Raw genomic sequence first — 15,895 nt, 5'->3', positions numbered from 1 at the left:
CTGCCCTGGGCAGGGACACCTCCCACCAAACCAGGTTGCTCCAAGCCCCAGCCAACCTGGCCTTGAACCCCTCCAGGGATGGGGCAGCCACAGCTTCTCTGGGAAACCTGGGCCAGGGGCTCACCACCCTCACAGCAAAGAATTTCTTCCCAATATCTCATCTCAATCTCCCCTCTTCCAGTTTAAAGCCGTTCCCCCTCGTCCCATGGCTCCCCTCCCTGCTCCAGAGTCCCTCCCCAGCTTTCCTGGAGCCCCTTGAGGGACTGGAAGGGGCTGGAAGGTCTCCGCGGAGCCTTCTCTTCTCCAGGCTGAACCCCCCAGCTCTCTCAGCCTGTCCTCCCAGCAGAGGGGCTCCAGCCCTCCCAGCATCTCCGGGGCCTCCTCTGGCCCCAGTCCAACAGGTCCATGTCCTTCCTGTGCTGCTCCTGCGAAACCATCTCGGAGGCTCCGCAGTCTGCTTAACTGCAACCTCCCCTGCCAGCCAAGCATAATTAAAAACTGTTTTGAGTTCAAGCAGTGTAGGACGTTACCGTTCCTTGGCGGGGGCTGACCACACCTAATGTTAGGCGTAAAACCGGGGCTTTGAAGCCGGGAGGCTGGTACGACATTGAGTTCACCGAGCTTACGTATAACATCCGTGATTGCATCTTGAGCTACCAAGCTCCCTAGATGGATCCCGGCCTCTGCCCGACTGCATGAAAGCTCCCGATCCATTTCAGCACGAAGTCAAGGCAGCAAAAGAATTCAAAATTCAAGTGTTTGACTACGCCAAAGTTGTCCCTCTCTCTCAACTCACTCTGCTTTCGGTTCCTCAGAGCGACTGGGTTTATGTGCAAATAGGCGCTGGGAATTAAGGTAGGTTAAGGCAGTTAAATCATTTACTCATCAGAATTACACAGCGTAAATGAGGAATGTGAGCAGATATATAGATCTTCGCATTGCACTGTGAATTTGTTACAGGAGATGTCACTTCTAAGGATTACTGCCTCTCTCCATTCCATCTGATAAATGGAAAGTACTTTGTAACGTAAACACCAACCAGTTTGTGCTATGATAGGTCAGAAAGGCACATCTTTGCTTTTAAGCACGTTATTTTGAATACTAGTTATTTCTTAAGTCCACTTTGACAAGGGTATAAGACAGACACAGCAGGCTTACATCAGGGACTGTCTTTTTTTTTTTGCACTGTGGGACTGTTTCCTTATTTTATTTTTTTTTTTTGCTTTGCTTTGAAATCTCCAAACAGCCCGGTCTTGAAAGGACAGTGATTTATGTAATATTGGAAACACACTTCTGCATTTCAGAAGAGGTAGGGAACAGATTTGAGTTTCAACATTTCAGCGCAATTTCGTTACCGAAAAGATAAACAGAAGAGCAGAAACATGAAATGCCTTTTTATGTATTTTACTGTTAACTCCCAGCCTTAAGTCGCGGCTTTTTTTTTTTCTTTTTTTTTTAAAGTTTGAGGAGTGCTTGGCCCTTTGCACGTATTTAATCTACTATATGCCGGTGTGACTGAGTAGAAGTTCCTATTAATTTTGGAGATTTTTATGCCTCATGCCATAGCTTCCTTTTCATTGATGATGTCAAAGCTCTTCTCTGGTCACTTTAACGTAATGCCTGTTGGGACAGTAGTTAGTTGTCTTGAAAATCAACAGGCTCTTCGTTATCTGATGGGAACAGCATAGTGTGGTGTCCTCTTTAACCCTCTTCCTGCCGCCACAAGAAGCGATAGAGTGTCAAGCTGCTTACAAACTCCATGTCATATAACGAGAAGCGGTTTAAGCCTGTATTTAACCTCCTGAGGCCGAGGGAGACACAATCTCGATCCTAGAGGAGTTGTTTCATGCTGTTACCTCCACGGGGGAAGTTTTTGCACGTGCTGCGGCGTTCCCCCCTGCAGCAGGCAGTCCTGCAATGCCAGGGAAAGGCTGCTTCCCTGCCATTTGGCTGTGAAGTAATGCGGCACGAAAGGGAATCTGTCCCCTCTCACAGTTTCCAGACCCGGCTCCTCTACGCGCCATTCTCTCTTTCATCATCTTTCGCAGATTTGTGGAAGATGAAAGCTACCTTCCTGTAAGTTTAGGGAGAAAATAACATGCTCAAATGGTATTTACAGTAAGCAGGGAAGCAGGACCGATGCAAGAGAAAGCACTTATGGAAGTATATGCTACTGCTTCAATAGAATGAGCTAAGAAATCTGGCAGCATTTAGCAGTGGGTCTCCATGGATTTATGGTCATTTTTGTCATATATTTTTTCCTGTCTTGAAGATGGTTGCTGATCTTTTTGTATCTCAACTCTGTTCAAAGCTCTTCCTTTTTTTTTTTTTTTTTTCGGTTTAACAGATCATTTTGACATACTGGCAATAATGACCTCAACACAAAAGCTATCTGCTCTGCCTCCAAGCCCTGCCTTCCTGGCATCGCACTTCACACTCGTCTCCACCTTCACACAGTGATATCTGATAGTGACGGGTCATTTAGAAATCCTGGGTGTCTTTGAAGTTATCTGATATTGGCGTTTATTTCTTTTACCTCTTAGGGGATTTGGTCACAGCCTTTGGGAAGTCAACACGTATTCTCTGTAGCGTAGTGCAGCCAGCTACCGTTTGTTTCATCATGTTTTCTTTAGATCTTAGATTATTTCCCCTGTTCTTTCTAGCAGACAGGTGACTCTGAAATACCACTGGGCTGTTTCTGTCTGTACCAGAACACCATTTGTGAGGATGTTGATTGCTCTGCCACACGTTAACGTACCTTGCGAGAGATGCTGATGCTCTTCCACTGCAGGTTCAAATCCAAATGGGACCGTCAACCATCTGTACCTCACCGCTAATGTCCAAAATATGCTGAGCTACACGGTTCAGTTAACAGTATCCAGCGTTGGAATCAGGGATTGAGTTTTGCTGTTCCTTTGTTTTTACCAAGCCAGGTACTATTTCTGCAGTTGCAGGTTTGTGGCTGGGAGCCCTTTCTGGAGCGGCGTTTAAGCACATCTCGCCTGGTTTCTCCACGGTAACCACGCTTCTCAGGTAACTTCTGGGCTCTGTGATTTCCAGCCCCGACGCCACCTTCTTCCATTTGCTTTATTTCTCCTGCCGCTTGCCATTTCCTCTCCTAAACAAAGGAGGTTTATGCAAATATTAGGGTTTTTTGTCAGAGTCCGCCAGTATCAGCTTGTAGACCTTCTGACCTATTTCAACCAAACCTAACAGAGACGCAGAGCTTTTGGAAATCCAAGGTCTGTCAAGTTTCACGGCAAACAACGGCTGTATTAGAAAAGAAAAACCTTGTTAGTGCTCCGCCGGGGAGAAAGGCAGCGAAAGCTCAGCCCTTATCAGCACTGTTTGGCTTCCTTGGCAGCAGAGCATCGGTGGGCAGCTGGCCAGCGAGCACACGCTTAGCCCTGAACCAGCCATAGCATGTGCTGCTCCGTGCCCAGATGGCAAGCCAATAAAAGTAGACTGGGGACATAGAAGGGAGCTTTGGATATATCAGGAGTCAGCCTCGGGGATAGAAGAGGAGAGGGGGCTGTGGATTTATTGCAGGTGAAGGTGAGGGGAATGTCTGACACCAATCCATAGAAGAACTGAGCTTAATTAACTCGCTATTCATAGAAAAAAATAAAAATCTCCCTGAATGCGGTGAAACCTCCATAAAGCAAGTGCTGCGCTGGCTGAATAGCCTGTGTCTGTTTCCAGGTACAACATGCCTGGAACACCTCCTTATCTTTCAAAAACATGATGGTAATCTGTTAGCAGCTCTGCATTGTCTGCAGCGGGTATCTTCTCCGTTTTGCATTAGTGTTTATTTTGTGACCGGCTTCAATCTCAAATTGATGGAATTGGGGGAAAAAAAATATAAAAAAATAACCGAATAAGCTGCATGTCTGCTTCAAGCTGGGAAAATCCAAGGACAGACGAGGCAAGAGGGAGATTTCTGCGAGTCCACATCTATCATTCCGTCAGAAGGGCGAAATGATGGGAGAGGTGCCTCACCTGGCTCCTGAGAATACCGAGCCTGTTGAGATGGGATACGTGCCCAAGCCGCTGAATCACAACACCGACATCACCGAGCGCAGAAACCGGCGTTTCAGTCTGGAAGAGGAGTGTGTCTCCGGAAAGCAAGCTGTCACGCTGGGGAGATGGGACCTCGGGTATAAGAAAAGTGGCCCGCGGTTGAGATATACGGGGATGGAATAAGGAAAAGTATCAAAAAGTGGAAGCAAAAAACGCCAGAGCATCTCCGACAGACTTCCAGCAAAGCGGGAACAGACCTTTTCACCCGAAAAAACCCCAACCCATTAAACTCCCATCTTGCGGCTTCCCACTCATGCTTCGGGGAACCTGCCGGGTATCACCTCGAGGATCTCCACAGACAAAGCAGCGATGGGTTTCGCACGCTGATGGTTCCCCAGTCACACAGTGGCAGGCAACAGGCTCTAATTTACCTGTGGTGAGCCCAGGCATTTGCTTAAGCGCAGGAATTCAGTTATATTACATCATTACCACACCACAGGTGGTTAAAGCTGTGAAGAGTCTACCGAAGGCAGTGGCTAAAAGAAACAAAACCAAAAAACAAACCAAAAAACAACATGAGGGGAAAACCACTCTTTTAAGAGGCAGTGACGATGAGGGGGGACCACTCTGGTGCCTTGAGGGGCCACCGGCAGCCCCAAGGCTGTTGCGGGCTTCAGGGAGGCTTTGTCTCGGAGTCACACCTGAGGGGACGGTGGGATGGCAGCCAGTCCCACGGCCTGAAGCTGTACGTCATGGCAGGAGACGAGGCCTCAGGCAGTTTAAATCTGTTTGGGGATGAGCAGAGGGGCCAGTGAGCAGGGCTGTGCCACCCCCGTGCCGTGACTATGGGGACCGAGGGGCGTCGTGCACCTGAAGGGCCGCTATGGCTCCCCCTTCACACCACCCCTCTAAGAGGAGAGGTTTCACCCTCCCGTGTCCAAACAGCATTTAAACTTCCATTGAATTACGGCTTTGCTGGCCGTTTGAGGGCAGCCGGTTCCTGAGGGAATTTCTGGCGGGAAGGAGCGCACTACTTTTTCTCAGCTCCCACCCGCACCCGGCGCGGAAGGTTACGGGACGCCGGTCTCGCTGCGCGCCCACGCCGCCAGTGCGGCTGCGCGCCTACGGCTCACCCAAACCCCCGCTCCAATTCGCCCTCCCCGATCAACCGCCCCCAGCGGGCGCCTGGGGCGAGGAGTGACAGCCGACGCTGCCAATGAGCGGCGCCTCCCCGCCCCCGCCGCGCGCGGCACGCAGCCCCGCCCACCCTCCGCCGCGCGTCCCTCGCCTTATTTTTTATTTTTTTTTTCCGCCGCCGGCATCCGATTGGCGGCTCGATCCGCCAATCGGCGGCTGGGGCCGGGCCGCAGCGCCCACCGCCCAATCCTCGCTCGATCTTTCTCAACTGACGGGCATCGCAGCCAATGAGATGCCCCCCTCCTCCCACCGGCGGGGGCGGGGGGCGGCGGCAGCCAATGGGTGCGGGGAGGGCGGGCGCGCAGGGGGGAAGGCAGCGCTGAGGGAGGAGGGCGGCCGCGCAGCTCGCCGAGGAAGAGGTTGGTCCCGGGGCGGTTTCGGCGGGCGGCCTGGCCGCGCCGCGGGGCAGCGGGGCCGGGGGAGGGGGGAACCGGGCGGCCGCTCGGCGGGAAGGGGGTGCCCCGTCGGGCCGTGTGCGGGGGGACACGGGGCCGGGCCTGGTGGCGGGGGCGCCTCCCCACGCCCTCCTCCCCCTTTGTTGTGGTGGGACGCTGCCGGCGATGAGGGCCCCGGCGGCGGGCCGGGGGTTGGGAAGGCCGCTCGCCCGGTCTCCGTGAGGGGAAGGTGAGGGGGGGGAAAGGTCGCTGTCACCCCTCCGTCGCCCACACGTCGGAATAGCCCCCCCCAAGGCGGGGCGGTGGAGTGTGGGAAGGGCTGGCTTGTGCCTCCCTGTGTGTGTCTGAGGTGGGGGGTGTGAGGGGAGGGGGAATAAAGTTCTGCTTCTCCTTCCTCGGCCCCATCCCTCTCTGCCCGGTCTTTTTTTCTTGCAGAGATCAGGTGTGCGAAACTCTGTGCCGGGGTGGTGGAGAAAGTTAGGAGCAAGTTGCAAAGCAGTTCCCCATCCCTGGAGGTGTTCAAGGCCAGGCTGGATGGGGCTTTGAGCCACCTGGTCTAGCGCGAGGTGTCCCTCCCGTGGCAGGGGGCTGGAACTGGGTGGTCTTGAAAGTCCCTTCCAACCCAGACCATTCTATGAAGCATTTAGGCTTGCAGACTTCACTTCAGCCAGTGCCCTTTTTTCTGTTCCTCTCCTAATCCAGAGCCTTGGATGTGAAATACACACTGGCTCCATGAGACACATGCAAGTGAGATGAGTGTTTTTGTTCACATCATTTGTTTTAATGCTGTAGCTGTCTAGGCATTGTAAGATATAAACAAGCATAGTCTTTTAAGTGTTTCGTCTACCTAGGTAAGCACATCGGAGAAATTGTGTTGTGATAAATGGCAGTAGCTGGTGTTACTGCAGGGTTGTAGAGTTCCTATTTGTAATTTTTTGTGGGGAGTGGAGGGGAAGAGAAAAAGTGTGACACAGTATGGTCTTTTAGTCTTCACTCTGGGGAAATAAAAGAAGGAAAAAAAAAAAAGTGGGTGGGTAAAGAGCCCTTGTGATAGTCTTGGAGAGCTGTTGAATTGAACAGCTGGGATTCAGGCTGCAGCCTAGTCTCATGTCTTTTTGGTTGTCCGTTACAGTTTTTGACTAACAAAACAAACAATGCCTGTGTGTTGTGCTCTTTTCAAATACTTTACAAACAAGCGGATAGCATTAAGAAAAAGTTTTGCTCATTGTGTTTACCAAACAACTGTTTCTGAAAATGCTGCTAGTGAATTCTGCAACCTGTGTATGTTGTGTGTAGAGCTCCTGTTATCACCGTTCCTGGTTATAAACGAGTCAGATTCCATCTGTAGCAAGAAGTTTATAATGACAGCTTATTAGGAGACCGCACATAACAGCAGGTTTGTCTGTTCTTAAGTGTTCCTCTCTTAGCCTGGAGAGCTGTACTTCCAAACTGATTCATGACATTATTTCTGTGGGGGCTGGACTCTGTAGTGAGAGACTGATTAGTCTTTGCTCTGTTCTCCAGCCTGGAAAAAAAAAAAACAACTCTCTTGTTGTTAAGGCTTCTATTAGCAGAACAAGGTTGCTGTTTAGACTTTCTTATGCTTTATCGCAATGTTGGAGCTTGCGTGGTGCATGAATAGATTTTTTTTTTTTTTGGGATGTGTGTGTGTTTGTTCTGAGGCGTAGCTTTAAAACTTTAGCGTTTACAAACTGTAGTGAATTAGAGGGGAATGACGATATAAATAGAAGGGGGGTTTTTGAAGTCCCTTCCCCCCCCATTTGTTTAGCACTATCATGATGAAAGATAGCAGTAGTTACAAATGCCTTTAAAAAGAGGAAGGGGAGGATCTCACTTAAGTTGGTTTAAACTTAACTCAAAGATGGATCTAAGCACATATTTAACAATATATTGGGCTGTTTAGTAAGTAGAGTAAGCTGGTATTTGATTGTTGTTCTACAGTTGTGTGGGGTAGACTCAGACTACACTGACAGTCACAGAAACAAAATTGTTTGAAGATCCATTTTTCTTTGTGGAAGAAGCTGTGTGTGTGTGTAATACAATTTTGGACAATAATTTGTCAACTTTCCTGAGGTTCTGTTTGGTGTTAAAAAGGAGAACACAATTCAAAAAATGAAGTTAAAAAAATTGGTTTCTTAACTGATCTCCTTTTCCTCCACCCAGAAGCTAGATTCACGAACGAAATCAAATCAGCTTGAATTACACAGTGAATCTCCAAATGAAAGGCCCTCCTGGGTCCTCCTCCATCTTCCTGTTCCACTTGATCTTTCAGAAGTGTTGAGCACCAGTTGATATAATTGAGTTTATTGGAGCTCAAAAAAAAAAAAATCTCTGCTACTGAGAGCAGCTTTAAAAAACAGAACTTGTTTCCATCTCTCTAATCCCTTTCCCACAAAAGTACTGGGAGAACAGGCTTTGTAGTAGGTTCTGGATAACAATGAGTGTGAGCTCTGCTTGAGACTGAAGAGAATTCCTAAGTTTTGTTTGTATAAAGAACAGTACGCAAAGTTTTAATTATTATAAAAAGTATTCTAGAGTTTTCAAATGTATTCAACGCTGCCTTAATGATTGTGCATGTAAATGCCCTGTAATTGAAAGCATCCATTTATGGGCCTGACTTGCTAAGTGAGCTGTAAATTCTGCTTTTCAGATTGGATTTAATGACTTTTATCATAAAGCCACAAACTGGTTGTGAACTGTGCCGAGAGGCAAACAATGCCTAAGCTTACTTTGCCAAAATATTTGTAATTGTTGATTTGTTAAACTGAATTGCTGCAGGTCATGCGATGGGATTAGTTTTTTTTGTAATGGAATGGAGAGTACAGGCAGCCCTGTGTTCAATACTCTCTGGGCTAGAAGAAATTGGCTACTGCAGAAAACCTTCCTAAACATTGCTCTCCACTTCCACTAGAGAAACTGTGTTGCAAACTGTAAGGCTTCATTCCAGATGACATTTTATTATGATTATATGTGTTTGACAGCCATAGTGTGAAGTAAGACCAAGAAGAGACTGTGAGAGAGCAGCTCCTGGGTCTCCTATCAGTTTAGTCTGGGCTGAAGCTTGATTTAATTACGCTGGAACAACACGAGCTTAACATAAGACGCTCTTTGGTGCAGAGTGAACTCTGCTTATCAAGGGGGTGGACGGCTGGCCTGTTCGAAGAACACTTGCATTAGAGCTGTTTTGAAAGCGAACTTGCATTAACTATTTGTTAAATGCAACTATTTATGGTTTAACAAAGTGGAGAAGCTGCTAAGTTATACAGTTAAAAAGTGAAACGGTACTTGGGTACCTGATAATCAGTTCTGTGGATATTCTCGTCCGGTTCAGCCCAGGAGTATTTATTTTCTGAAATAATGAAACACTTGCCTGTTACACCTGGAAAATTGTTAGTCAAAACAAATGAGGTGAGAAGAGTTTAAACTGCTTTGGTTTGGAGTGCTTATTCTGTGCTTTTGCAGGGCTATTAAGGCTTTTTAGTTTTAAGGAGAAATACTGTGAGGTTGTTAATAATACTAAGTAGTAGAAGTTTGCTGCTCTTCAGAGACAGGTGGATTGGCTGACTGCAGGTTGTGGTAATTTTCCTCTCTTGTAATTTTAGGAGAGTTGCTAAAATACATCAGTCCTATTAGTAGTTTAATCAGAGGTCAGTAAAATTAACCTCTCCTCTTTCTCGTGTCTCCAGTTGCGTGCAGTTTTAGCATACTATGAATGCATGTGTTAATACAGTGTGCTAATTTTCTAATAGCAATATAGCTTTTCATTATTACATTTGTCTGTAATTTGCAGTAATCCTTAGTAACAGAAGAAGCATTGAGCTTCTGAAGCTTTCATAGCATCTTGATCGTGCTTAGTTTAGCTCAGTGTATGAGAAACATGAGTTTTCTCATTTGATTCATAATCAAACTTCACGAAATGAGTGAGAGGAAGAAAGTCTACTTTCAAAGTAGGTGGGTAATTCTGTTTTCAATGAGCTATATAAAGATAATACAGTTATGCAGAGTTTCAAGATGCATTGCAATACTGGCATAATAAATATTAATGTGTAAATTGATTCTGTATATAGGCAGGTTACAAAATCCTCATTCTAAAGCTGACTCGGAGGAAGAATTTTCTCTGCTCCAGCCCTCCCAGATCAGAAGTAGCCTGCCTTGAACTTCATCGGCTGGTATCAAAGCTGAACTGGGACCTTGGCTTTACTTCTCGGAGCTTTGGCCTGCGATCTGGCCAGATGGAGCCCCCTGGGAGGGAGCTCTTCAGAGCCACTCCCCACTGCTGGCCTAATTGGCTGGAAAGCTGAACTGGGGGGTGGATCTGAGGATGTTGCTCAGCAGGGCTGGATTCCCCTTCCCCCAGCTCTCCACCCCCACCTTCCCCAAAACAAAAAAAATCCAGGCACCCCAAAAACAGTGAGGGAGTACTCAAAGCTGTCCTACTCTGACCTGAATGTGAGGAAAGAAGGGTGGGCGCCATCTGAATTTCTCGTGTTCTTCAGAAAAGTATGTATGTGGCAGTAGGTTTGAGCCTCGCCAGTTATGTCAAAACTGGGCATCTTTAATACGTGTTTGTAGGGGAAGAAGAATGAATTGGTCCTTCTGGAATCTGAAATGGCAGTTTTTGGAGGGGTTGTGGGTGCAATAGAAGAAGTGAAATGTCTTGTCTGTTCCACTGAGTGCGTTGACTAGAGCTTATTCTATCTGAAAGGGAAAAGACTGGCTTTGATTTTAGTTTGAACTTCATACGCAATTCAGGCTTCCTGCGAGTTGAGCTCATTAATACAGGGGAGAACTTTCTCAGATTCCGCTGAGAATAAACTGTCTCCTTGCTGTTTGGAATAACACAGCCTAAAGGATCCAGAAGCAGATCATAAATTAGTTTTGTTTTGCTTCTGTTCAATGAAAGATGAAATACTTGTTTTATCATTTCTGTGAGTCTTAATGACTTTGGGTAAATATGGGAGACATATGCGGTACTGCATAAGCTATGCCTTTTTAAACTTCAAGTCTCAATATTGTTTAGCCTAACAGTCTTGATACTGCCTTAAATAGACTGTGCTTCAATTAATGTTACTTTATTCTGAAGCCACTAATATTACAGGGATGCATGCGGAGGGAGAGGGTGGATATTCCCTCCTCTTCTAAAAGATGTGAAACATTGCGCCCTTGGTGAAATTGATACAGAATCTTGTCCAAATTCCGGGATTAATGAAAAAAAAAGCACCTTTTTAAAAAAAAAAGATAATCACAAAAATGAGACTTAAAATATAGGGAGGAAATGAACTTGTAGATTCTCTCAGATGCCACAAATTATTTTCCTCGATCTTCTTTCCTTGGGAGCTTAACTTCTGTCCTCTTTATTCCAGAAGAGCTCTTGCAAATGAAATTCCTCTAAGCCAGAATACTTCTAGTAAAAGCAGGAGAGATCAGATTTCTTTATTTCAAGTTTAAGATGAATAAGCAGACTGATATGAAATATGTTGCATAAGGCTTTAGAATAAATTAGCCAGAAATCACTTGATATTTTTGGTAGCACCAGTGTGTTTATAGTATGTTCCAGACACTCAGGAAAGGAAAATTTCCCTTGAAGATTTTAGTCTGCTAGCATGATGCCCTTAAGGTTTTCTTCATCTTTTATGCTTAGTTATTGCTGGGATCATGGGCTTAATATTTAATACTTGTTCCAGAGAACCACAGTAGAATGGAATAATAGCAGACATGACTCAAACTGGGACTTCAAAAGTTGCCAACTATGACACTGTTTGACCAACTATAGAAACATGTGTGCATCAGGAGGCAGAGATACACTATGGGGGCAGAGATGAAACAAATACCACCAAAATTAGGCAATTTGTAAATTTTCCAGTATTAATCTGTTGGGAATAACAACACGTGCTCACTATGTTCCAGCAATCCAAAGCAACACTTGTACCTCTCTGGTAAAAAGAGTGAGTATACTCCTCCAGTGTTCAAAGCTGCAGTTTTAAGGCACAATCCAGGGAATGTGGAAAGGGATAAAACAGCGGAAGTTTTCAGCTCTGTATCTCACTGCTGCCTTGATGCCAGTAGTTCAACTATAGTTGAGCTCAGAAAGGGGTCTCGAAAATCTCCCTGTGGTTACTCACAGAGTCCGAATATGTTGGTGTGTTGTAGTGGGAGTGGTACACAGGAAGGTAAATGATCAGATTTGATGTTCTTGAGGTTGTGACGTTGGGCCTCAGTAGAAGACAGTGATCCAAGGAGAGGCAGCGCAAAGAGTCAGCGATGGCAAAGCACATTTAAAGTCCTGAAAAGCAAAGGCCGTAAATGAATACTTAGTTTTTAGAGGTGGTTGGCTGTAAGCTACAAGGAAATCACAAAAACTATATCGCAAGGAAGAAGGGATGTTACATATTTAACGTATTTGATCTGCAGCCGTTTTAGCTGTGTGGAAATGTTTCTTGCAGCGTTGGTGAAGATTGTGCGTTTGGGGAAAAAGCATTTTATGTGTTTTTATAGATGAAGAAAGTGAACAAGGAAAAAGACCAGAGGAATGTTTTTAGCAAGAGGCTGCTGTCAACAGTGACAGTGTATGAGAGGATGGTTCTCGAGGAACAAAGATCAAAACTCCTTATATTACTGTATCAGTTTGAAGGCAAAAGTTACAGGTGATGAATTGAAATGGGATTTGCTGGTGAAAAATGAGCTGCAGCACTGACTCCTAAACCCATTAGTATAAACATGGTGTCTGAGACTGTCTAGGTGGATACAGTTAGAACACAACACAAATTAGGGCTCCTCATTTTTATTTGAGCTCCTGCTAGATGTTCAGCTGCAGACACGTGCTGTCTGCCTCCTATCTCCAAATTCCTCCGGTGTAGATTTCTGGGTTTGTACTTTTAATTAAGATGTTGAGAGCTTTAGGATAGTATGACCAAAGAGATAAGTGAAAAGATAACCATAGACTGATACAACTTTTCTGTGGTCTCTAGATCAGTCCTTATGTAGTGTCTTCGAGTACTTGTAATTTAATTGAAGGAGTAAAGCTCTTTTAGGGCTTGGCATCTGTCCAAAGGAACTTCCCAAACCGTATGAGCTGTGTTCAGATGCTTTGTTTGTGATAAAAGGCTGATAGTCTCTATTTGAGGGAGGGACGTGATTCAAGTGTACAGAATCATGAGGCTTGTGGACGAGATGAATGCAAACAGTTCTTAAGTGGAGCTTGCAGTGGTAGAACAAGGGCTGCTTTCTGATGGTAAGAAGAGATCAAATTAAAACAGCTAAAAGTACTTCTTTAGGCAGTGGGCAGTTAAACTCTGGTGCTGTCTGCCACAAGAGGTTGTGGAGGCAGGTTCAAAAAGTGGTTAGATGAGTTTTGTGGACAACAGGTCCATAAACGGCTCCTAAAAGGGAACAGGTAGGAATGTAGCCTTTAATTTCCTGCTGTAACAGTTTAAGATGCTGAAGGATTACGAGGAAAATGGGCTACATAAAACAGCCAGGCTCGTGTGCTTTCCTTGAGTAGCGTATCCTTTTGCTACCTTTGGAGACAGAGCGCTAGGCTAGATGCACTGACCCAGTAGGGTATTTCGTATTAATTTCTCTATTGCTTTTTCCTTGCCTAATTTGCGTTTATCAAAATTGCTCAGAATTCAGCTTTGCACTTTGCAGTGCCTCCTCTAGGCTTGGAGCAGAGTGCCACTTTTGCATAAATTAAACTGGCTGAAATATCCTCCTATGAGTACTCCTCGCAATCAGCTGAAACATTAAGCTGAATGAAGTCCTGTCCTACTTGTGTCACATTGTCTCTGCTCAGCCTTTGAAAGATCCGGGGCCGCTACTGGAATAACTTAATGAAATTCTTATTGATACTCCTGGCAAATCCCTGACATGGCAAAACAATGGCTAGAAGGAAGAAGTTTAAGCCTCCCAGACTCTTAGTCTGCAGCTGGGGTGCACGTTGTGTGGTTTTTTTAAATAGCTGCTAAGCTGTAATAATCGTTGTAATAAAGGGCTCTTTAAGCATGTTCCTTTGTGTGGTTTGGGTTTGTTTTTTGGTTTTTTACAGCTAATTTTCACAGGGGTAGCAGATCAACCTGTGCTACAGAAACTGTATGGGCAAACATCTTTAAGGGAACTGGTTAAAACTAAGTATAATGTCTGGAAACTTCTCATTAGTTAGGTCTGAGCTGACAGTCTTTTGGAAATGGGAAAAGAAAGATTTATTTTTTTTTTTTGGTTCTTGAGTATGTCAAAATAGTATGAGAGTTCAAATAAAAGGAATAACTGAAATGAATGGGGTTTCTAAATTCTTCCCTGCTGCAAGACTTAAATCGCTCAATGTGCATTTGAAGCAGAAAGGCAAATCTTAGTTTAAAAAAAACCCAAACAAACAACAAAGTACCAGAGCATACAGAAAATGATATATAGATCAGTGTTATGTCTTAAGGGAGAGAATAGTGCAAAATTGGACACCTCATCACGAGGGGTATTGTAAAGCTGAAAAATAAGATAAAAGCATGGAGAATGTTTAGAGGGCCTGGAAGAATAGGCAATTTACCTTCATGGTAAATGAGACCCTGCTGAAGTGTGTGTGTCTTATAAGGCTGACAATCAAAGGAGTATTCTGGGGCATAGAAAGGTGTCAGAATTGAAGCTAAAGAACAGGAAATACGTATATTATGTGTCAGTGAGCTCAGTAAACGGGAGAATTATTGGTGTGTGGATAAGCAACAATACTGGTACTTGGTTGCCTAAGTCTGTCAACGTTGAATTTAGTGTTCAGATATTACACCATCAATTGCTGGTGTTTAAAATGGGATCTTTGCAGCAAAATTGGCTATCTTTTTTGGTTGGTGAGTCTTTCTGAATTTTTTGCGTATGCCTCTGAAGCATCTAATGTTGGCCTTGCTCAAAACTTGAAGTCTTTTTTTTATAAAGCTCTGAGTGACTGCCATTCTCTGTTTCAGAAACCTAGTGTGAGCATTTCTTAAAACAGCAGAGGCTATGGAAGCCTCCTGTTTTATCCCTGGAGCTACTCACTCTTCTGCATAAGGGGTCTAATGTTTTCACTCCTGAAATAAATTAACTAAATTGAAGTATGTGCCCGGGTATGTACTTTTGTATGATGTTGACATCAAGTACTTACAGTTCTGTGTGTGTGCCACTGCAACTGGTTAACCTGAAAGAGAACTAACTCGGCAAAGAAAACAAACCGTTGATCAGTTTTTATTTGGTTATCCAAATAAAGGATTGCTTTCTCTAAAGAATAATGCTCTGTGGAAAGGTATTAGTGGTGGTGCCACAGGAAAGAAAGGAAGGAGACCTGGGCTTCCTGTGGCAGGAAGCTGTTACATTGGCTTGGTTCCCTCTGAAACCGTACCCCAAGTGTCCTATTCAGTGTTTAATTTGAAAAAATGTTGGATATTGAGTTTATTTTTCTTGTGTTTGCTGCAGCCAGCGTGCCAGTGCAATGCTTTTGCAGCCTGCAGAACCTGCAGCCTGAAATAGTGGGGACAATTCTGTAATAATTTAATATTACTGAAAGAATGAAAGTTCTTTTCACATTATAGTCTTGTGTGAAAATGAATGCTTTGACTTTTTACCGAGGCTTCTACTGACAGGACGAGGGGCAGTGGTTTTAAATTGAAAGATAGTAGATTTAGATTGGATATAAGGAAGAAATTTTATATGATGAGGGTGGTGAGACACTGGCACAGGTTGCCCAGAGAAGTTGTAGATGGCCCATCGTTGGAAATGTTGAAGGTCAGGTTGGATGGGGCTTTGAGCAACCTGGTCTAGTGGAAGGTGTCCCTGCCCATCGCCGGGGAACTGAAATTCGATGATCTTTAAGGTCCTTTCCAACACAAACCATCCTATGATTCTCTGATTTAGGATACGTTATTTTGAATCACTTGCATAAAGTTACCAATGTTAAACTTGAGTCCTTGTTAATTGGAACTTCTGCCTCCTTGACCCCAGAAGACTACAATTCTTGCTTCAGTCATATTTTTAGGTGCTCGCAGAAGCTGCTTCATGGAGGTATAATTTAGTTGAAACTGAAATGTCATTCCTACTGAATGTTGTGTTTTGTGGAAGTTGAAAAGCTATGATTTAAAGTTACCTGTAGAATATAATTTAGTGTTTGTTGACTTGTTGGTCCTCACTGAAACCGCAAAGACATGACAAGGCATAAATTAGCCATGAATAGTGTAGCCTGAAGTATCCCAAATCAGCCATGCTGTTTTGCAGATGGGAAATTTCAGTAAGATGAAGTTGATATATTT

At 44.8% G+C, this 15,895-nt stretch overlaps 1 protein-coding gene across 2 annotated transcripts in view; it reads left to right on the top strand.

Annotated features, from left to right (window-relative positions):
• Nucleotides 1-5,511: 5,511 nt before the first annotated feature.
• SMAD2 (SMAD family member 2) overlaps nt 5,512-15,895 on the top strand; it is a 52,810-nt gene continuing 42,426 nt past the window's right edge. For both annotated transcript variants that reach the window (XM_063320336.1, XM_063320335.1), the window contains exon 1: nt 5,512-5,576. The gene's annotated coding sequence lies outside the window, so the exon portion shown is untranslated. The remainder of the gene's footprint in view (nt 5,577-15,895) is intronic.

The sequence above is a fragment of the Chroicocephalus ridibundus genome, chromosome Z (assembly GCF_963924245.1).
Source record: "Chroicocephalus ridibundus chromosome Z, bChrRid1.1, whole genome shotgun sequence".
NCBI lineage: Eukaryota > Metazoa > Chordata > Aves > Charadriiformes > Laridae > Chroicocephalus > Chroicocephalus ridibundus.
The sequence above is the reverse complement of the archived record's forward strand: the minus strand, read 5'-3'. Positions and strand labels throughout refer to the sequence as shown.